Source organism: Ostrea edulis, chromosome 3 (genome assembly GCF_947568905.1).
Source record: "Ostrea edulis chromosome 3, xbOstEdul1.1, whole genome shotgun sequence".
NCBI lineage: Eukaryota > Metazoa > Mollusca > Bivalvia > Ostreida > Ostreidae > Ostrea > Ostrea edulis.
The window spans coordinates 91,628,475-91,653,586 of NC_079166.1; the positions used below are offsets into that span (position 1 = coordinate 91,628,475).

The 25,112-nt window shown below is 33.9% G+C and overlaps 2 long non-coding RNA genes across 3 annotated transcripts; both read right to left on the reverse strand.

The window, feature by feature from the left end:
- Window positions 1-6,524: 6,524 nt before the first annotated feature.
- On the reverse strand, window positions 6,525-10,916 carry LOC125677251 (uncharacterized). 2 transcript variants are annotated; one of them, XR_007371012.2, is made up of 5 exons: window positions 10,816-10,916; window positions 10,641-10,719; window positions 8,211-8,319; window positions 7,946-7,999; window positions 6,525-7,724 (listed from the first exon to the last, which is right to left on the reverse strand). It is a non-coding gene; the product is annotated as an uncharacterized LOC125677251 (long non-coding RNA). The 2 variants fall into 2 exon arrangements; XR_007371013.2 differs by having other exon boundaries at window positions 8,211-8,340; window positions 10,816-10,905.
- An 8,262-nt stretch (window positions 10,917-19,178) lies between these two features.
- On the reverse strand, window positions 19,179-24,881 carry LOC125675904 (uncharacterized). Its single transcript, XR_007370693.2, has 3 exons — window positions 24,738-24,881; window positions 20,410-20,476; window positions 19,179-20,180 (listed from the first exon to the last, which is right to left on the reverse strand). It is a non-coding gene; the product is annotated as an uncharacterized LOC125675904 (long non-coding RNA).
- Between the last annotated feature and the right edge of the window lie 231 nt (window positions 24,882-25,112).

Here is a 25,112-nt window from a genome sequence, read left to right on the forward strand (position 1 = left end):
AATTTAAACAAACAGAGAATCACGGAAACTAATTAATGGATTTTAAACATAAACAATTGGGTATCTCAGATGAAGGTCATAGTGAAAGGTGAAGATGTCAAACAGTGATCAATCTCATAACTCCTATCAACAATACAAAATAAAAAGTTGGGCAAACACGGACCCCTAGACACAACATAGGTGGGATCAGATGCCTAGGAGGATGGAGCATCCCTTGTTGACCGGTCACCAGCCGTGAGCCTTATATCTTGATAAGGTAAACGGAGTTATCAGTGTGTTATGAACGGCCTATAAATCGGCATGAAACACGTCAGACAGCATTTGACCCAATGCTAGGTTGTATTGGCAAACTAGATCGTTATAGAATTTGCGAAGTGCTGATTTTAAACGAGAGTGTTGGAACCCTTCACCATCAACGTGTTTGCCAGTAGTATGCTTCGATTTAAAACTTGATGACCATACCCAAAACAAGTTCTTTTGTATCGAATCAGTTGAGAGATGTAAACACCATATGCAGGTGATAATGGAATAAGTGGACGATGGAGAAGTTGAAAGCATCCCGTTTGTCAAAAGAGGATGATTCTGTAGAGAAAACTGAAATAAAAATATTCAAACAAATAGCCATAGTACTGCTGTTAGGGACATGATCAGAGGAGTAAGCCTAAATGAATCGCATAATCTAGTAAGGATTTAGGCCATATTAATCTTTGTGAAGTCAGTAGTTTTGTTAATTTCATGCGTTTAGAATGACTTCAACTTGTCCATCCAGAATTTTACCTTCTGCTTTCTTTCGGTATCTTACCAACTTGGTTCATGGTCAAAAGCGAACAGTGATCAATCGCATAGATCTCATAAATACTACAACATTAAGAAAAGGGTGAACACGGACCTCTGGACACACCAGAGGTGGGATCAAGTGCCATGGAGGAATAAGTATTCCCTTTCGATAGTCCACACCCACATTGTAGGAGTTATGAGATGATCACTGTTCGTTATTTTCACCTTTCATCCATCGAGATTCCTATATCTTGATCACATAAACGTGGTAATAAGGAATCAAAACTGGTATGCTAAGAACGGCCGAACAATTAGTTTGAAACGCGTCTTACAGCATTTGGCCCAATGATATGTTGTGTATTTGTTTATTATATCATTTTAACGACCATTGAATTCAAGAAATGTGCTGACTTTAAACGAGACTGTTGAAATCCTTGAGACTTTAAAGAAAGACTCTACCTATGACCTACTATGACATTACGCAAGGTTATTTATAAATCAAAATTTCCATATCTTCTTCAGATAAACCAACCGACTTTTTTAGATCACATCGTACTTATAAATAGTTCCGCGATACAAATTGGATATTATTGTTATTGCACATAAAATTCGGTTTTTTATTATGTACATTTAAACAAAAACATCTCTGGATCCTATTTTGGGTATGGTTTATAAATAACGTTACCAGTTTTCTCTTTAAGATTTGTTTCTAATATATATACGCAAAAGATATGAAAGGTAGTTTGATTATTTGCCAGATGAAACTGAAACTTAGTCAAAATGGCCTACATTTTTCGTAACGCTATGCGAGTTATTCCCCCCTGATTACAGAGGGCGCACAGCAAATTGCGATCCCCACTTGACGGTGCCATATAAGGAATAAATAGAAAAAATTACAATTTTTGATTGCAATCAATTGCCAGTAAAAGAAATTGTTCTAAGAATTAAGTGTAATGACTTAAAAATAGTATAAATGAACAAAATATTTTAGTCACTAATTACATTTATATGTGTTCCTTGTGTGGTTATCTCGCAAGCAATGCATGGTCATGATGTAATAAAGTATGTAAATATTACCTAGTCCTCGATTTCTTTAGATCAGAATCATGATATTTTATCAATATTTTCGACAACCAAAACGCACAGAGACACCCCCCTCCAACCCCCCAACCCCCCCCCAAAAAAAAAAACCATGCAATACAATATGCCTAAAAACATATGATGTAAAACCAACCCATAGCCTACATGTGCATTATCAATTTATCATTTCCCACTGAATAAAACTACTTGTTGCTAAATGTACACCTGGTGCCAATAAATAAAGCATGTTAATTATCTCGAATTGGTATTTCTATAGTAATATTTTTGTAAAAATATTTTTTCGCGTGTGATTCACTCGTTTGAAAGTTAGAGTTTGTGTACATCAACTTACACCTCTTCTTGCACTTCAATTACTCAAATGAGCACAAAAACAATCGTCAGGCTCTTAGCAAAAATGAGTCTGTCTCCTCTTATTATTACATACAAACTTGGGTGGGTTTTTTTTACGTGCAGAGATAGATATGTAGTCGGATAGGCTGCCCCCTTTAAAAAGCATTGTCGTGAATGGTAGTGGATATGTAAAATTTAACCGATGAATGGAACTGAAAAATCAATCCTTGCAGCCTTCCTTCTTGAGCTTTGGATTTTTTTTATTTACTTGTCAAGAGATTTTAGGCAATACTATGAAGTCAACCCCCCCCCCTTACGATGCTACGTGCCTGATTGTAGTACATGCTTTCATACTGTTTTAAATTCTAGGCATCTGCTGTTTTTAAAACAGATTACTACTGAAATTCTCGGTATTGACTGCATTATAACTTGGACAGAAATAACTTCAAATACACCTACCCCCCCCCCTTCCCCAACTCTACAGTTTGACTAAACGCATAATTTAAAGTTTTCTCCTTAAAATCGAAGAAATTAAACCTTGTTTTTGTCATAGATATATTATAGCCTGTTTAAACCTAGTATTCTAAAGAATTTGGTAACGTGAACTTTACTATACACTTTTTGTTAATACTATTTATGTGAAGCTTAGGACCGCAATCATAAGCGCGCCCCAAACTTCCGGTGTAAGGGGAGTAACTGCAAAAATGTAGGCCATTAAGGTAGCTATTGATAGCTAGCCCCCAAAAAACCGCTCATTGAATTTTTTTCAATTTTATTTATTATAACATTTTGACTTTATCCCAAAACATATAAAAAAATCTACTAAAGTAATCAGGTTAATTTTCGAGGAAAGCGAGATTGAAATCCCCTCTTTTGCAGCCCCAAAAGGCAAAAAATGCCAAAATTGAGCAAATTAACACAAAAGCCAATAAAAATTTTATTGACACCAGAAATATTGTTTGTCATATATAGTTATGTAAATTAAACACAAACAGATAAAAAATCAACATGGATTAGAAATTCAAAATGCATCTATGGAAAACATTGGCATGATTCGACTTGGCAATTGGCCAAATTTACCCTAAATATGGCGTTTCTCAAATACTATCAGGCATACATTTTCTGACAACAAAATTCTGCTCATAAAATTTCTGATTTTATTTCATTTTTACAATAAGTCAAGTAGTATCTAAAATATTGAATAGAAAAAAATATACCAAATGAGGTTTAATCTGAAACTATGTCAGATTTTGTAACCCTACCCCCTCCCTTCTAGAAATGAATTTTAAGAGATACAGTCAGCAGAGATAAACTATTGACCTTAAATGATTAAGCATTTCCAAATTACCATATTGAGCATTCAAACTCACAATACTAGAAGTTTCTATGAGCCATTTAAGAATGATATATAGTGTGTGCTATTGTAGTTGACCTTTTCGCACTCACAATGATTGCCTAAATATTTAGTTATTTTTCATACAATTTCTTGTAATAACTGGACCAAGTCTATTACCTATACATATTTTTGGATCGAAATTTATATCACTATACAGTATAATACACCAAATATGTTTAAATAACCATTTCATATTTCAATAAATAATTAATATCAATGGAAAGAGACCCAATGGACTGCCCATGGATCACTACATTTAAGTCCATCTGAGTCATCTTACCCTCACAGATAGGTGTGCCTTTCATAAGTTTAAGATTTCTAATTGTAGTTTCACATGGAACCAAAAACTCACTATTGGATAACTGAGAATGCATGTACATGTATATTGCATTAACTAACTGAAGTTTTCCCCAGGTGAAGGTCTATGTTCACTGTATGTATAAGGGGGGTGGGGGTGGGGGGTGAATTAGTTCCATTATGAAGCTTTTCTAAAAATTTGATATACATTAATGTATCTATGATGTATGTTTAAACTAAATTTTGAATTACAAGGTAAATTCAAACACATTGATTGAAGTTATAAAATTGATATTCTATCATGTGCACATTTTTTACTAATATATCTAAGAAAGAATATTTCCTTTACATCTATGCAACATTATTGTCTTTTAAAAGGCATGTACTTGTAATATACGAGGACATGTACTTGTTTTCCCTTAAATTGACAATTTAGTTTAAAGTATGTTGTATAACATCCACTGCTCTAGCTCATATAAGTGAATTAATGTTTTTCATCCAGTCCCAAATTTTGCAGTAGTTCTTTAATCTTCGGAACTTGATCAAACATTTTTAAATTTGTGGAGTTGTGGGAGTCCAAGGGATATATCATCATCACTGTAAATGGAGTACCTGTTCAAAATATAGATAAATATATTTAAATATAGCAAAAATATGAATATCTGATATAGTCAGAATTGTCTTTACAAATGTTTATCAAAAAAAATATAGTACCTCTCTTGCTGTTATACTTGTTGACTCGAAATCCACTTCAACCTGCACTGGTCCTATCTAACCTCCCTCGGTCTTCAGGCTGATGCCTAGAAAAAAGATCATCATAATTGATATTTGCACAGTTAGGTCTATATTATACCATTGAGTAATTAGATTGCGTCAGACAATGTGAATTTTAAAACTGTGTCTCAACACATATTCAGTTAAAATTTAAATACTGATGTTTCAAAATTATAAATTGCAATGAGATGACATGTATATATGTTTTCATAAACTGCCATAGACTTATCATATCGGTTTTATTTACAAAATGTGGGTCAAGAGAAGGACATACGTGTAGTATACATAACTTACTTATACATACAGTGCATATATTTGCCTATGAGAGGGCATATGCAGACTTGTGATTAATTTACATAATTTAAAAAGGTTTTGCCAACCTACACGTTTGTGTGAAACACGAAACTTCAGGTTTGATATATTTCTTAGGTCACTGAAATTTCAAAGTAATAGTATATGTATACTATAGTCTAGGGAATTATATTAATTCAACACATGCCCCCCCCCCCCTCTACTTTTTATCCGGTTCCCTCATACCCCTAGATAGTAGGTCTATACAGATATTTGTTTTTCATTACTTTTATACATGTAGTTCAAGGTATGTTATTTTCGTAACGGTTATTTTCATAACGATATTATTATTTTCTTAATAAAAGAGTTGTGAGAGCCCATGTTTACAAATGTGGTATACATTTACATGACATCCGTTCGTTTACAATCACATGCACAGGTGGGAGTTATATTTTATGCACATATGGAATACATATATACATACAAAATAATACATCTACTGTATGTCGTGTGTTTAAACTTACAGATATTATTATAAATCGCGTTGTGAAATAGCAGAGGAAATGTGAGTTGAACTTTTGAATACAAATTTATGGCATTTTTTTCACTCACCAAACGAATCTATGATTTCGTTGTCCAAGTTGAATGCATCCACCAACTTCCTCTTCTTGCAAGAAACTTTGTTTAGCCTCTCAATGACTTTATAAACAGTATTTTTAATCTCTCAGCATGCAGCACTCGGACATTACGATGCATCAATCAACAACTTTGTTTACGTAGCGCATCTATATACATGGATTGGTGGTTGGTTTAACATTTCGATTAGCAAAAAGTTTCACACAGATGAAACATTTGATCTACCATTATTACAGACATTGACGTATACTTATGTGGTATGTGCATATTTTCTGTAGGCGAGTCAGTCACAGCAACAAAACACTTTCGGAACCCCTTTTTGTTTTTCGACTATTCTATGACGGAGTAAGGAATTCCGGAAAATGAATTCACGTGAAAATACACAATTTTTACTGATCACGTGGTTGCTATCCGTCGCTACCTTAAGCTTAATAATAAACGTCGTTCGAAAACCCCGGTATTCTCCAACAACTATCTCATATAAACAAGGAAAACACAGCCTGGTCGAATGCTGTCTGACGCATATCATACCAACTCATAGACGGTTTTTGCATCCTGAATTTGACTTCGGATTACTCGGTTTACCCGAAAAAGATATAGATATCACGGCATGTGTGACCAGTTAACAGAGGATACTCAGTTCTGGCACTTGGTGTATTCAGCCGTTTATGGCTGTCCTTTTATAAATTATGTGTGGAATATATCAGGTTGTCTTCACTCTCCATTCATATTTGACAACATCTGCCGGATAAACAGCATCTTTCCGGATTTTGGTACATTCTATCAACATGGATGGGGTTTCTGTTTTATTTACTGTATTAGCATCAACATTTAACCGTCAACAATGAATAGGCTTAACCTTCAACAATACCTATCATTCCTTCTCAAACCTACTGCATGCAGTTCATCAGAATAACAACAATTTTTAAAAATATATATTTTATATTGACATAGTTATGATTAATATCAAAAGGAAATGTTTGAAAGAAGATGACTAATTAATGGTAGTACAGTATTAGATTATTTAACATATATACATGTACACATAATATCCAGTAATAAACGGAAGTATTGTGACAGAAATATTCATCCCATTCAGCATATTACAGTGATGAAAATTGATTCAACTATAGTATTTTCTATTTTTTGCAATACGCCAAATTACGTCAGCAATCCTCGATTCATTGGGTCCAAAATATTCCCAATATTCCCTAACTCAGAACTTACTCGCTCTTTAAGACTCAAAACAGTGTCGAAAAAGTTGTAGAATTACACCCTCCCCCCAAACGTGATATCAACTATGGCCATGTTAAGATATGGAGAATGGAAACTGGTCGATATAAATGCGAAGCATTTGAGGACAGAATATGTGTTCTGTGAAAAATGAAATACAAATAAAAAAGTATTTTTGTTACACTGCTCCTTATATATTATGTTAAAGAAGAATTTCTTCGATAAAATAGGTGTTTCTCAATACCAAAATTTAATTTTAGATAATTCGTTCTTTATAAATGTACTTATTAATTATCCACGACAGACAGCAAACTTTATATTTAATTCCTACAAACTCAGGCTGTAAAAGAAGTATCACTGGAAATAATTCCTTACAATAAACACTAAATATCAGGAAATATCAACACATAAAACATATATTAAGTATCCTTAATATCATTGTGGGAGAAAACGTCACTTTATGATTTCATGTTTGCTCTCCTGGCATCATTTTGTCACTTTCACCGGAGATCACATCCTGCTCCGCTGGCTCCGATGTTTCAGAAAGGACCAGACATGTACAGACAGAGAAATTGTTTTGACACTCGCAGGTGTTTAGTTTATTCCTGTAGCAAAACAACACAGCCACAATACAAATAAAAACAACAACAACCAGGGATACAATGATAGCAATGACGTATCCAGGCAGTTCATGGACACGCTCGGTCTCAGAAACTGTTATATTTCTCATTTCCTGTCTTTCGTTCGTGTTATACGATGAGTTATCGTTTGAGATGTTGAACACATGCTCTATCACACTCACGTTTCCAGTCTCGTGTGTAGAGTTACTTACAGATGCCTCTGGTGATGGTTCGTCCCCTACTGTATGGATGATTTTCCCATTGCTGACCTACAAAACGGAAGCCAGAATCTCTTGAGTAGTACTTGAATAAAAATTGGAGAAAGTAACGGATAAGTAGATATCTTTGTATTATCTACCTGTATATCAATTTCTATCCCTTTATATGGGTCAATCAGTGAACGAGTTTACATTGTTCACTAAACAAACATTTGAAATTTTATTCAATGGGAAATTGCTTCAGATATCAATTGGTATTGAAAATTGCATACCTTTGAGAAGAATAGCACCATCAAAAGTAGCTTCATGTTGTTTGTTTACTTTTCCTATAATATACAACAACTCTAAGTAATGTTTATGTCTCTAATAAATATATACTTTGTCATTGATGATATACATCATAAAATTCAGATCAATTCCAACGTATTGCTTTCCAAAAAAGATTTTAACCATTCTCGAATTGAATTACCTATTTCAAATTTAATATGATAGTTGACGCATACATCAAACATCAATTAAGTAATAATTATCGCTTACCACCTAATTAATAATTGTTACCGATGGAGTGGGTACCCAGTGTGTTTCACCATCACGCAGAAAAAAGGAAGTTACGAAAGCAGTGGCAGTTATAGCAGAACAACCTAACCTGTGTGATAATGTGAAAATTCTAAAAAAAAAAATAATAATAATTTAGTGTATCACCATCCAAGGAGATGAATTGAAGTTATATCGACAGACAAGTTGATGTTACAAGGATTTTAACAGTTTCATTTTGCAAAGTCTATGGTCCTTATAACGATCTAGTTTACCAATACAACCTATCATTGGGTCAGATGCCTGTTTCACATCTATTGTTAAGCCGTTCTTTGTAGACGGATTATGACTACGGATTACTCCGATTACCTGATCAACAATTAGGGGTAATGGCGTGTGTCACCGGTCGACAGGGTATGCGTACTCCTCTCCTTCATTTTTTAAACTTCAACTTTTATTCAAGATGGACAACATTTATATCGATGTTGAAAAATTCCTCGAGTCGTAACATTTAGCCACCAGTACATACAGATAGCGATGTGAATATTAAACTTTAACGAGGTTAGAGAGTAGGAAATCTGCACATGAAAGGTGAATATAACAAGCAGTGACTCCTATGAGGAAAACAAAATCAACAAGAGGCCCATGGGCCACATCGCTCACCTGAGTCACCTTGGCCCATATCTGAAGACTTTCCATATATATTTGCATGTAAAACCTTAGTCCCTATTATGGCCCAAACTACTCTTTGCAAACTTGAATCTACACTATGTCAGAAAGCTTTTATGTAAATGTCAACTTCTTTGGCCCAATGGTTCTTGAGAAGAAGATTTTTAAAGCTTTTCCCTATATTTGTATGTAAAACTTTGACCCCCCCCCCTTGTGGCCCCATCCTACCCCCCGGGGGCCATGATTTGAACAAACTTGAATCTGCACTATGTCAGAAAGTTTTCTTGTAAATATCAGCTTTTCTGACTCAGTGGTTATTGAGAAAAAGATTCTAACTATATATTGGTATGTAAAACTTTGATCCCCCTTGTGGCCCCATCCTACCCCCGGGGGCCATGATCTGTACAAACTTGAATCTGCACTATGTCAGAAAGTTTTCATGTAAAGATCAGCTTTTCTGGCTCAGTGGTTCTTGAGAAGAAGATTTTTCCTATATATTTGTATGTAAAACTTTGATCCCCTATTGTGGCCCCTCCAACCCCAGGGGCCCATGATTTGAACAAACTTGAATCTACATTATGTCAGGAAGCTTTCATGTAAATCTCAGCTTTTCTGGCTTAGTGGTTCTTGAGAAGAAGATTTTTAAAGTTTTTCCCTATATATTTGTGTGTAAAACTTTGATCCCCCCTTGGGGCCCAATTTATCCCCGGGGGCCATGATTTGAACAAACTTGAATTTGCATTATGTCAGAAAGTTTTCATGTAAAAATCAGCTTTTCTGGCTCAGCGGTTCTTGAGAAGAAGATTTTTAAAGATTTTTCCTATATATTTGTATGTAAAACTTTGATCCCCTATTGTGGCCCCATCCAACCCCAGGGGCCCATGATTTGAACAAACTTGAATCTGCATTATGTCAGGAAGCTTTCATGTAAATCTCAGCTTTTCTGGCTTAGTGGTTCTTGAGAAGAGGATTTTTAATTTTTTCCCCTATATATTTGTATGTAAAACTTTGATCTCCCCTTGTGGCCCCATCCTACCACCGGGGGCCATGATTTGAACAAACTTGAATCTTCAATATGTCAGGAAGCTTTCAGGTAAATTTCAGCTTTTCTCGCTTAGTGGTTCTTGAGAAGAAGATTTTTAAATGACCCCACCCTATTTTTGCATTTTTGTGATTATCTCCCCTTTAAAAGGGACTTGGCCCTTTATTTGAACAAACTTGAAAGCCCTTCACCTAGGGATGCTTTTGGTCATGTTTGGTTGAAATTGGCCCAGTGGTTCTGGAGAAGAAGTCGAAAATGTGAAAAGTTTAACAGACAGACAGACAGACGACGGACAAAAAGCGATCAGAAAAGCTCACTTGAACCTTTGGTTCAGGTGAGCTAAAAAGGTGGTGAAACACGGACCCTGGACACACCAGAGGTGGGATGAGATGCTTAGGAGGAGTAAGGCATCCCTTGTCAAACGGTTACACCCGCCGTGAGGCCTATGTCTTGATCAGGTAAACGAAGGAATCAGTAGTCAAAATCAGTGTGCGAAGAACGGCTTAACAATTGATATGAAACACGTCAGACAATATTTGACCTAATGATATGTTGTATTGAAAAAAACTAGATAATTATAACGATCATAGAAGTTTACATGGATCGCTGTCTGAACACTATTTGGTATGATTGTTCCTTTTAACATCGTAATTAACGTTGTTTTCATTATTAACTGTGCAATTATATTAATTTTTTGATTACCCTATGGCATGAATACATACGATACTTGACTCTCAATGCAGACTTTATACACAGTCAGATCTCTTAGTTTATTATGCCCATCTCTCAATTGCTCGATTTCTAGATAAACATAAAATACATATATACAACAGATAATCTACAACATGTGAAAACAAAGTAAGATTTGTTAGCATTAATGCATTGTATAATACATACCAAACACGACTTCCCCTCGTCTGTATTCCACGATTTGGAAGCAAATTTCCATGTTCTAAATATAAACCATGCTACTCGGCTAAATTTAAATGATGGAATTCCCCTTTACAGTATAAATAAACGATATGTTAAATGTATAGTACATACTAAATGAATCATTTGTAAACATTTGCGTAAAATGATTTTTAATGTGACAGTCAGCACGCAAATAGATAGATAGAGAGAGAACACAAACTAACTAAAAACAAAAAAATATCAGAAGTCAAAGGCTTACGGAAACATTTTCCAAATTTGTACTTATCACCCAAACCTTCATCCCCCAAATCTTCACCTAAAAGGGGTATGTTCCTTAATAGCCGTTTTCTCAAATTTTCATTCTTTTCCTATCATTTTTGCTACTTTTACATGAAAGTGAATATAACGAACAGTGATCAATTTCCTACAATAAATACGAAATAGAGATTTGGGCAAACATGGACCCTTGGATATACCAGAGGTGGAATCAGGTACCTAGGTGCAGTAAGCTACCCTGTCGACCGGTCACACTCGCCGTGAGCCCTATATCTTGATCAGTTTGTCACGAAGCTAGTATCGCTGTTGTATGCACTTTTCACTACAAGTTCTTGTAATGATTAAAATAAAGATTAAGATTCAAACAATTTACTATGCACATATCTAAAGATAAATATTAAGAAATATGTTTTGAAGATTTTATCCGTAAATTAAAGAATATTACCAAATAACTTGTTAAGTTTTCATAAATATTTTTTTCTAAAAACAATTCGAACGTTTATATCTAAATCTTTTAGGCATATTTTATTAGATAGTCATATCATGCACCAAATCACAGCGAAAATTTGACTGAAGAATTTCTTATTTGTAAACAAAACACCTTTTTATCATTTTGTGACAACCACAAAAAATCATATCAATTAATTGAGAGCTTGTATCACTCTTTCGATGGTGAAATCATATTTCATAAGAGGTGTTTTGAATAAAAGTTTGGTGTAATGAGCTACATTAAATACAATGATTCTCACACCATATATATATATATATATATATATATATATATATATATATGTATGTATGTATCTATCTATCTATATATATATATAAAGCACTAGAATGACCAACGATATGAACAATTGGAATTGTCAAATTTTCGGGACAACCTGTCCCTTCGTCAGGACGTGAAAGGATTACATTATGGTCCATAATGTAATCCTTTCACGTCCTGACGAAGGGACAGGTTGTCCCGAAAATTTGACAATTCCAATTGTTCATGTCGTTGGTCATTCTAGTGCTTTATATAATTATTTTCCCTGACCATTGTATCTATTTAATATAGATCCGACAGTTTTAGATACTGAATGTTGTTGGTTCTTCAGTGCTTTATATATATATATATATATATATATATATATATATATATAAACTTTAAACACTTTGTAGAAATATTTCGACCGTGTTACCTGTCTTCTTCAGTCGTGTTTATCTCTCATAGCAACGTAACACACGACTACATACACGAAAGTACTATGACGTCACAGTAAGTATTATAAACATCAAAGTTGATATTGCGCGAAAAACATTTGAGAAAGGAAAGAGTCTAGTAATAAAATGAACAATACTCACCCGACCTCGTGGACACATCCTAAAATATTACTATTGCGTTCAATTAAATATTTGGTTTTAGTAATGTGACAGAATTTTAGAAATGTTTGTTCACAAACAGTCAACTACTGGCCTAAGTGAATACAAACAAGAAATATTACAGTAAGTAGTTAATCGTAAATACATCAATGGTGTTATAATCAGTTATTATAACACGTTCTTTGCATACAAGTCTTACAAGACATTAATTATTAAAGACAAAAATATTCTCTTTTGTTTATTCCGTGTGGTACAAAATATTGAAATTTTTCTTCCATACTTTTTCTCTAAAGCGACGATAAATGTCATCTTTGTAAAGTTTTTCAATTCCTATGATAGAATAATCGTCAATACTATGAGAATCCGTATAGAAATGAACAGCAACAGAGTAATCAGTTTCTCGTCTAGCAAATGACAAATTCGAAACATGCCTTTGGTTTAAAATTACCCCAGTTTCTCCCACATATACAATTTTGTGGCATTTTTTGCAAAACACTCCATAAACTACATTGCTGGATTTACAATTAATATAATTTTTTATATGATATTTGTTACCGTTGCAGTCCTCAAATTGATTGGTTTTAATGGCATATTGACATAAAGTATACTTTTTAGCACCACACGGCTCGCATAATTTTTTTTTTCTAAAAAATAGATTATTGTGTTTCTTATGTACCAGAATGTCTTTTAAATTTTTGTCTCTTTTAAAATCCACAATGGGCATATCTCGAAAAACGTTTTTGAGGCGGTCAGAATTTTCAAGAATTTTTTGACGGTTTTTTAAAATGTTATGAATATTGGGAAGCACTTTAGAATAGTCTACCATGCAGGGAACACGGTTACCCTGCTTCGTCTTTTTTCTGTAGTTTAGGAGATTTGATCGGTCGAGTTGATCTACTTTCTTTAGTTCATTTTCTACATCATTATCTAAATAACCGCGTTTTCTTACATTTTTCTTTATTTCCTTCCGCTGAATTTGATATTTGTCTTCTGTGGAACAAATTCTACGCGCACGGAGTCCAAGTCCAAAGGGAGTATATTTTTTTGTAGATTCGGGGTGGCTGGAAGTTTTATTAAGGTACATATGTTTATCGGTGGGTTTGCAGTATAAGTCAGTACAAAGGATTCCGTCTGTTATTGAGATTGTTACATCAAGAAAATCGATTTTGGTGTTTGATAGACGTAAGTCAAGCTGAATGTTTGGATGTATTTCATTCGCGGTTTTATGGAATTGTTTAAGTTCTTTTTCTGTACCCGCCCAGATGCCAAAATATCATCAATATAACGTACATAAAATAATGGTGGTTGTTTGGTTTTTTCGAGAAGAATCTGTTCCCATCCCCCCATGTAAACACAAGCGTAGTTTCCTCCCAAACGACTCATGTAAAATTTTTAGTTCTTAAACAAAAAAACAAAGAAAGCTGAGAAAGTTACTCTTCAATATTTTATAACTCTACTGCTAAAATCTTCAAAACAAATCTCAGAAAAAATATATCTTAATCTAGGACAAATGTATTTTAAAATTGAATAGGCAAAATCTAGAAATATTTCGATTATTCAAGTTTGAACCAATGTCCGATCGGATTTATATTTTAAAAAAGTAGACATAGAGAACATTGTCACAAGAAATATATATATCCTTGATGTAAAATGGTTTACAAAATGAATTGATAGATCGAGAAAACTAATTCCTTCATGACAGGTGCCTACAATTAGCAACAATATGATTATTTTAGTAATATCTATCAATTTTGACAGGGATTAGTACATTTTCTGGTTTGGTTTGATATGCCAGTAATGATCTTTACATGATCTCCATCAAGAGGTTAAGATATGGGAAATTATAGAAGTGCTAATTTATGAAATGTGATATTATGATAGTGTAATACTATAATAGTGTAAAATTATGAAGCGTAAAGTTTTAATATTATATTTACATTCTTTGTCAATTTGCTGCTTTTCTAACTACTAACAAATAAATAGACGAATGCAGTAAAGAAATGTAGAGCGACATGTAGATCAATTTGCAATTCGAGAAAGAAAAAAATGGATATTCATTTTCATTGTCATTGTTTGCTTTCTGCATTTAGATTTTTATCCCTTGTACTATTTTTCTTTAACATCCTTCAAATATTTTACTAAATATGTAACACAACCTGTCTCGAGAACGGGTTCTCGCCTACTCTTATACGAAAAAGCGGCAGATAGCCTTTTCAGCATACAATCTTGAGAACGAAAGTAGCTATTACGACAGATTTAGACAAAATGCAGGTAGGTTGCGTTTCTTATTTACCTTCAGTTTAAAACACTTTCAGTGGTGTGTAAGAGAAACTAAAAACGATCTGACGGACTTTTTGGTCACTTGAGATATTTCGATTTCTGTTGTAAGATTTTAATGAAGACGCGTCAGTTTCTCCATCGCTCATCGCGACCTAATCACATCACGAATATAGTTTATACTGCTCTTCTTGGCTTCATTTCGGTTAACTTTACACTCTAAATTACCTTTATTTTACACCGGTTTCGTCTTTTTTTTTTTTAACCTTTTCAATTAAATATCTATATCTCATATTCTCTTTGATATTGTTCCTAATTTTTTATTCCATAAAACTCTAACGAACTATAGTTTGTGTTCTACGATCGTTATTTCGGTCATCTGCTACATAATCATTGAAGCTCGATAAGAACACAAATCAAAATAGAAAATATAAGAAATAAGACATCATTTTTAAGTGTTATTGGGATATGACGTTATATGATTTGATCACGTGATCAAATTCATGTCATATGCCAATGACATTCAAAAATCATATCTTATTTCTTAAATAAAAATTAGAAGTATAAAGCAGCAGATGCTGAACAAAGAGGCCTGTAAATGAAGTGGATGACTCACTGGGATATGTACAGGTAAGCATATACACTGTAAATACATGTACACGGTTGAGACCGATTGTATTTAATGTGAAGTGACAAATCTAGAAAGGAATGTGAACTGAGTATTTTTACCGTCACATGGCCACAGAAAGTATGGACAAAGACCATTGATCACTAGTCTGTTCTAAATATAATTTTAAACTTTGTTGTCTTGTAATACATGTATGTTCTAAATGTGTAAGTTACATGACTTCTGCATTAAAGATGTGTAAAATAAGAAATAAAAATAAACTAATAAATGGGTTTTACACAAAAGCAATTGGTTATCTCAGATTAAGGTCATAGTGAAAGGCGAAGATACCGAACAGTGATCAATCTCATAACTCTAATAAGCAATACAAAATAAAGAGTTGGGCAAACACGGACCCCTGGATATACCAGAGGTGAGACCAAGCGCCTAGGTGGAGTAAGAATGAGCCCTATATCTTGATCAGGTAAACGGAGTTATCCGTTGTTAAAATCAGTGTACTAAAAACGGTCTAACAATTGGAATGAAACACGACAGCATTAGACCCATTGATAATTGTAATGGGAAACTTGATCGCTATAATGAACATGTAATTTGCAAAATGCTGATTTTAAACGATACTGTTCGAACCCTGCATTATCAACTTGTATGTCAGTAGCCTGCTTTGATTTAAAAACTGACCATACCCAGAACAAGCTCTTGTTTATAGAATCAGTTGATAGATGTAAACACCATATACAGGTGATAAGGGAATATTGCTACATAGATAATGGAATGTAACGATGGAGAAGTTGAGATCACCCGTTTATCAAAAGAGGATAATTCTGTAAAGAAAATTGAAATAAAAATTATTTTAAAATAGCAGTAGTACTACTGTTATGGACATGATCAGACGAGTAGGCCTAGATGAATCTCATAATCTACTAAGGGTTTAGGCCATATTCATCTTTGTGAAGTCAGTAGTTTTGATGATTTCATGCGTTTCGAATGACTTCAGCTTGTGCATCCATAATTTTACCTTCTGCTTTCTTTTGGTATCATACCAACTTGGCTCATGGTCAAAAGCGAACAGTGATCAATCTCATATATCTCATAAAGAATAAAACATTAAGAAAAGGGTAAACACGGACCCTGGACATACCAAAGGTGGAATCAAGTGCCATGGAGGAATAATCATCCCCTTTTGACAGTCCAAACCCATCGAGAGCCCTTGATCTTGATCGCATAAACGTGGTAATAAGTAATCAAAATTGGTATGCTAAGAACGACTGAACAATTAGTCTGAACATGTCTTACAGAATTTGGCCCTGTGACAGATTGTATTTTGGTTAATTAGATCGTTTTAACGAACATAGATTTCAAGAACTACTGACTTTGAACTAGACTGTTGAAACCCTTCAGACTTTAAAGGAAGACTTTACCGATGACCTACAATTACATTACGCAAGGTTATTTATAAATCGAAATTTCCATATCTTCTCCAGGAAGAACCCCACGTTTTCAGATTACATCGTACCTTCTTTTTTTTTTTAGATTACATCGTACTTACAAACAGTTACGCGATACAAATTGGACATTGTTGTTGATGCACAAAAAATGCCGTTTTATATTATGTAGATTTAAACAGAAACATCTCTGGATTTTAATAGCGCATGCATGTTGGGTATGGTTTATCGGTAACGTTACCAGTTTTCTCTTTCAGATTTGTTTCTTTTCTATATAAAAGGTACATGTAGTTTGGCTAGCTGCCAGATGAAACCGTAACTAAGACAAAATTAAGCATGATAATAAACGTCGTGGGGAAACACCGGTATTCTCCAACAAATATCCCATACAAACAAGAGAAACACAGCCTGGCCGAATGTTGTTGGACTTATTTGATACCAACTATTAACTTCGGATTGCTGTTTACCTGATGCAAGGTGAAGATAACGAACAGTGATCAATCTCATAACTTTTACAAGCAATACAAAATAGATAGTTGGGTAAACACGGACCCCTGGACACATCAAAGGTGGGATCAGGTTCCTAGGAGGAGTAAGCATCCCCTGTTGACTGGCCACACCCGCCGTGAGCCCTATATCCTGATCAGGTAAACGGAGTTATCCGCAGTCAAATCAGTGTGCCAAGAACGGCTCAACAATCGGTATGAAACACGTCAGACAGCATTTGACCCAATGCGAGGTTGTTTTGACGAACTAGATCGTTATAACGACCATAGAATTTGCGAAATGCTGACTTCAATCGAGACTGTTGAAATCCATGTACCATCAACTTGTTTGTCAGTAGCTTACCTCGATTTAAAAACTGACTATATCCAGAACAAGCTCTTGCATATCGAATCAGTTGAGAAATATAAACACCATATGCAGGTGATAATGGAATATTGCTACATAAATGTGGGACGTTGACGATGGAGAAGCTGAAATTATCCCGTTTGTCATACAGTTGAGTTGTCAGTTTGCCGTTAATGTCTACTTTGAATAAAATATCTAAGTATGAAGCAGAAGTGGACGACTCTGTGGTGTCCTTTATTTCGAGCTCACAGGGATATATCAAATCGACATATGAATGAAAGCTATCATTGTTAATAGACAAAACGTCATCGATATATCTAAAAGTCGAATTGAAGGTCACAGCGAGAGATTTTTTCTTCTCACGTAGAAGTTTTTGAATAAATTCTGCTTCATATGAATATAAGAACAGGTCAGCTAACAAAGGAGCACAATTCGTGCCCATGGGAATTCCAACAGACTGTTGGAAGACCTGATCACCAAAGACCACGAAGATATTGTCAATGAGGAACTCTAGCATATTTTTTATTTCAACTTCAGAGTACTTGTGCGTGGAATCAGAGTGGTGTTTAACAAAGTAAGTTTTTGAATGACTGATCACTAGATATGAATATTTCCGTTTTCCGCTTTTGTTGACGAAGCAACTGTCTATGATGTCAAAAAGTCTAGTCTTTAATTTATCGTGAGGAATGGTCGTGTATAGTGTTGAAAAGTCATAGGTTTTAATGCTATTGATTTGGGAAAAATTCTGTGATTTCAAGTCTACTAAAAGTTCTTTAGAAGTTTTTAGAATCCACATTTGATTAACACCACTTCTGGCATATGTAGTCGCACAGTAAGTTTGAAGTTTCTCCTTCACAGCTGTTAACATTTTCGTGAGGAGCAAAGATAGGGGCTTGGTAGAGCACTTACTGGATCCAGCAATGTATCTTTGTTTGTAAGGGTTTTTATGTAGTTTAGGAATCCAGTGTAGGTACGGTAACTCATATTCATTCGACCCATTGATTGGAATATTAAATGTGTCTAAAACTGAAGCATGGTTTTGAAGAATTTCGTCTTTTGAAAGGGCAGTTAGAGTATAAGTATGATTACCAAAAGTGGAATTAATGCCAAGTTCGTTTAAAATACAGTTGTAATAATGAGCCTTACAAACAAAGACAATGTTGTTACTAGCTTTGTCAGCTGGAACCAAAACATATTCCTCATGTAACCTATCTAATTCTTTTATCACTTCTGGTTTACTAAACACAGAAGGATAGATGGTACGTACTTTTATATATATATATATAGGTGTGACTGTTCAACAGGGGATAATAAGTCCTGGCACCTGGTGTATTCAGTGGTTTGTGTTTGTCCTGTTCTAAATTATGTGTGGAATATATCAGGTTGATTGCTATCCGTTGTCTTCAAGCTCCATTCAAATTTCACCTCTACCCGATAAACGTCATCTCTCCGGTATTTGATGTTGGTACATTCTATCAACAAGGAAGGGATTTCTATAATAGGTAACATCTTTTTTTTCATTTATTGCATTAGCCTCAACATTTAACCGTCAACAAGCATCATGCTTAACATTCAACAATACTTATCATTCTTTCTCAAATCTACTACTTACAGTTTATCAGAATGACCCCAATGTTTAAAAATACATATTTTATATTGGCATATTTATGATTAGTATTAAAAGGGTATGTTTGAAAGAAGATGACTAATTAATAATAATACAACATAAGATTATCTAACATTTATATGTTTTCTGTGTGATGGAAATGAAATAGAAACAGAAAAGTATTTTTGTTACACTGCTCCTTATATAATATGTATAGGAATGATTTCGTCAGTAGCATATGTGTTTCTCAATACTAAAATTGTATTCTAAATTATTCTCTCTTTGTAAATGTAACTACTAATTATTCATGAAAGACAGCAAACTTTAGCCTACATTTAATTCCTACAAACCCAGGCTGTAACAGAAGTATCACTGGAAATAGTTACTTACAATAAACATCAAATATCGTAAAATATCAACGCATAAAACATATATTAAGTGTTACTATTATCAGTGTGGAAGAAAATGTGACTTTGAGGGATGTTGGTTTCATTTCCATTCACATTTGCTCTCCTTGCATCATTTTGTCACTTTCACGGGGGATCACATCCTGCTCCGCTGGCTCCGATGTTTCAGAAAGGACCAGACATGTACAGACCGAGAAATTGTTTTGACACCAGCAGGTGTTTAGTTTATTCCTGTACCAAAACAACACAGCCACAATACAAATAAAAACAACAACAACCAGGGATATAATGGTAGCAATGACGTATTCAGGCGGTTGATTTGCAGGCCCGGTCTCAGAAACTGTTATATTTCTCATTTTCTGGCTTTCATTTATTATATACGATGAGCTGTTGAACGCATGCTCTGTCACACTTTTGTTTCCAGTCTCATGTGTAGAGTTGATTACAGCTGCAGTTTGTGATTGTTTGAGTATACGCCAATCCTTCCCCTCACTCAACTACAAAATGGAAGGCAGAATATCTTAGGTAATGTTTGGCATACGTACAGTAATATTTTTATGAAATTTAGTCAGGTACATTGAATTTATCTATATTCCAATTTCTATCTCTTTTGCATCAGTCAGTGAAAGTGTTTTTAATGTTTACTATGTTTAAGAATAAGCAAGTTTAAAATTTGATTACATAGGAAACTGCTTTAGACATCAAATGGTATTGGAATATACATACCTTTGTGAAGATAAACACCATCCAAAGTAGCTCCCAGTTCATAGTTCATGTGTTTTTATTACTTTTCCTATAATATAAAATCAGTCTGAGCAATGATTATGTCATTATTAAGGTATTCCATATCAAAGATGAATATTTATCTTATCATTGATGATATAGATAACAAAAGTCATACCATCAATTTGAACGAAAGACTTTTCAAAAATTATTTACCATTCTCGCACTTAATTACCGATTTCAGATTTAATAGAATATTAACTCAATTTTAGATTCGGGAGGATTTCCTATAATTTGATCTTCTGGAATTATATCGATTTACAAAAAGGGAAATGTGAACGATGTTAGTAACTACATGGAGATAACTTTGATAAGCAATTTAGCTAAGATTTTCATTACAGTTTTAATGTAAAACTTATACGGTACCAATTTTGATGCACCAGATGCGCATTTCGACAAATAATGTCTCTTCAGTGATGCTCAACCGAAATGTTTGAAATCCGAAATAACTATGAAGTTTTAGATCTAAATTTTGCCAAAAACAGCGTGCCAAACAAGTGGAGCCAAATTCGTCCAAGGATAAGAGCTATGCATGAGGGAGATAATGCTTAATTTTGAAATGAATTTCTAAATTTTATAACAGCAATTAAATATACATCCGTATTTTCAAGCTAGTAACGAAGTACTTAGCTACTGGGCTGTAGATACCCTCGGGGTAATAATAGATTGGCGGAGTGGTCTTCAGAAAATGATATCGTATCTGATGCACAATTTTGTTTTAAATCAGGGTTTGGTACAACTGATGCTATTGCATGGACTAATTCTAAATGCCTTAGCAAAGGACATAAACTATATTGTTACAATGTAGATTATAGGAAGGCATTTGATAGAGTTAATAGACACAAGTTGTTGTACAAATTAGCCAATAATGGTTTCATCGGTCTGAATGTTCTTTGACAATATTATAGTGAAGTCAAGTCATGTGTTAAGTTTAAGTCTGATTTCTTCTTCTCTATAAATGGTGAAATATAGAAGCATTGTCTCCTTTCACACTACATCATTAATTTTGAATGTGAGCCTCTTTCAAGCTAACCCGACTAAGATAACTAGCATTGTTTTGATGTATGCTGAAGACACAGTTTTGATGACAGAGTCAAATGAAGGTTTTCTGAGTGTATTAGATAAATTGCATGCTTACTATGACAGGTGGGGTATTGAGGTCAATGTTGTGAAAACGTAAATTGTTGTATCTAGAAAAGGTATGAACTTACCTCGTAGTGATAACCGGCTTTATTAGTTGGAAACAATTGAAATTGCCAATTGACAATAGTTTGAATTATTTAGGCGTGAATCTTACTTTCAATGGTAACTTTGCTCTAACAGAAAAATATTAACTCAACAGGGTAGGAAGTGCATGTTTGGTATACTAAAAACATGGAAAGATCACTTTTTGAATATACAAACAAAGTTAAAAGTCTTTGATACTTATGTTGCATGTGTTCTCAATTATGGAGTAGCAATATGGGGTTTCAAAATAGGAAAGGATATTGAAATGGTTCACACTCGTTTTTGTTAATTGATATTTAAGATTAAGAACTCCACTTTAAATTATATGACTTTTTCAGAATTGGACCGTGTACCTTTATTAATACACAGAAAAGTACGTATACTAAAGTATTGGGTCAAAATCTTGGGTACTCAGAATTGTATATTGAAAATTTTATATGATGAAATGTATGTCTTTCCTTATCATAATTCATGGGTGTCTAAGGTGAAGGATATGGTATGTTCTTTTGGTTTCAACAATGCCTGGTATTCACTAAGTGTTAACAACCCCCAAAAACAAAACAAAGACTGACAGATATATTCATCCAAAAAAAGAAACTATTTCTTTGAAAACTCTTCTAAATCTTTTATTTACAAAAACTTATTGGATACATTCAATTTACAGTATTATCTTAGAAAATGCATCCCGGAAAACCTTATTCACTATCTCCACGTAAATTTGCTATAGAGCAAGGCTGTTACAATCAAACAGAACGCGCTCAACGTATTTGCAAATTGTGTGATGTAAACAAATTCGAAGATGAATATCACTTTATTTTGGAATGTCCACAGTATAGTAATTGGCGTAGTATATACATTAAAATATTATAGAACAAGGTCATATACCTTTAAGCTGGTTCAGTTACTTAGCCTTAGAAACAGAAAACAACTTCACAATCTTTGTATCGCTCTTCGAAAAGCTACTGCTAAGCTGATATAATGTTTGTTAAATATACATGTATGTACATATGATTATGTTCGTAAACTTGATATAATGTGTGTTGTGTACACCATTGTACTCCCAGTATTATTATATGTGTATATTGATGTGAACTTCTTATGTAATAGATGAATGTTCTTACCTTTTCTACATGTATGTGGTGTAATTATTACATGCCTGTAAACCGTATGGGTTTGAGCTAATAAGCTGAGCTGAAAACAATTCCTACCACACGGGTAATAATTATTTCCCAAGGAGTTTGTGTGTGATTTGTTTCTCGGCGACGCGGAAATAGGGAAGTTGCGGGACAGACGTGATAGTCCTATTGTAACAACATAACGTGCATGGTACCAACGGAAAAAAATATAAAGCAGTTAAGTAGTAAATTACTATATAAGGAAGTGAATTGGAGGCATCCTACCAAATAAGGAAATGAATCTAAATCAATCGTATTCTATTCCGATTACTTGGAGAGAGGCTAAAACGATGTCTCATTATTAGTCACACAAAGATTAAATAACAAATAGTTAGAACTTGATCAAGTTATTTCACAACGTATATATCCCATCCACATATTTAGATAAAAATAAATCTTTCACGTTTTATAAGTATGTACATATGTACTATTGTCAGCTAACTTGAATATTACAGTGTATAAATTTCCAGAAACGAACAGTGGGAGGATTGTTGGTGAACATTACCACTTAAATTTCCGCCTTCATAAGCACATTGATTTTTCCGGTAACCTGTATAACCACAGCTAAAGTGTATATACGAGTCTTAATATTTAGCCACCAAGTAAGGCCTCTTAGGTTTTTTATGTTAATCTCTGAATTGCTGGATCTCAGAAAGTAAATATTTACCACAGAATAACCTACAATATGAGAACATTGGTAAAACAAAGTAAGATACGTTAGCATTAATGCATTGTAGAATACATACTTAACATGATTTCCTCTCGTCCATATTACACGATTTTAAAGAAAATTTTCATGGTCTAAATATAAACTAAATTTTGCCTAATTTTATATATTGGCTTTCTCTGTTGCAGTATATGGGTAATATCATGATAAAAGACTGACTGTTATTCATAAATGTGTACTTTCTGTTTGCACGTTACTACCGTGCAGTAATGTCAACATCTAGGACCCTATCACTAAACATGCTAAAGTGTATTTAAAAAATATATCTTAAGATTTGTTTTGATTAAATACACTGTTTTCTTTCATAGATTAAAAAGAAAGAAATTTTGATGCAAAATAATTCATGTGTTTGTATGTATATACATCCTGATATTCAGTAAAATGTCCTGATAAGTCATTTGTACAAAAATAATTTATTTTTTACATGTTTATACACCCATATTCTAATTATGTTTATGAATTTTGATATAATATAATATCAGGATATGGGGCTCACGGCGGGTGTGACCGATCAACAAGGGATGCTTACTCCTCCTAGGCACCTGATCCCACCTCTGGTGTGTCCAGGGGTCCGTGTTTGCCCAACTATATATTTTGTATTGCTTGTAGGAGTTATGAGATTGATCACTGTTCGTTATCTTCACCTTGCATTAATAATTTTATATTAATTTGTGATTATTATTCTGGTTATAACTAAACAAGAGTGTGAGTGTATAACACTCTATCATGTCATCAGGTAATTCCTATTTCAGGAGTAAATACTAGTGTAATGTCCTGATGAACTTTTTTTATTGTTGACATGATATCTAGGTTTTTCTATGTTTTGTCTTCTTGATAGAAACAAAAATATCTTTAAAAAAAAACAAAAAACTTATTGATGTCAGAGGGGGTGGGGGTGGAGTGGTTAAGTTGAGAGAGACTGATGCACATGCACTGCCCAGGTTCACCTTTTATCATATTTATTGTTTAATGACTGAGTCAATATGTCAGTTTGTTTATTCATGAAAGTGGGTTCTGTGTATGTGTGTGTACGTGTGTATACATACACAAGTGAAATATAAACATATGTAAAAATCATAAATAGATACACATACATACATATGATATTTATTTTCTTAATTTGTTTAAGAACTAGATCCTACCTAGTCCAACCATAATTACAATTGTCCGCCAGTGTTGACAAGTGTAGGGGTTGCCCCTCATTGTCGTTTAGCTTTCTGCGTTGTGGTCTGGATGACAGCACCTAGCATTACTTCTCCTCCATTGTACCCAAAATTCGATCGATGCTTTTGAAATACTCTTCGTCTTAATATGCCATTTTCCACGGAAATATTACAATTCTAAATATCGGAAGGATTGCCCTGGCCACGGCACGTCCAAATATTTACCATACTGCCCAGGAAGTTGTTCAGAACATTGTAACAGTCGCAAGTGACAAGACACATCCGTCCTACATTCATATATTTAAAATTTATGGAATTCACTAACCGCTCTACGATAACGATAACGAACAGTGA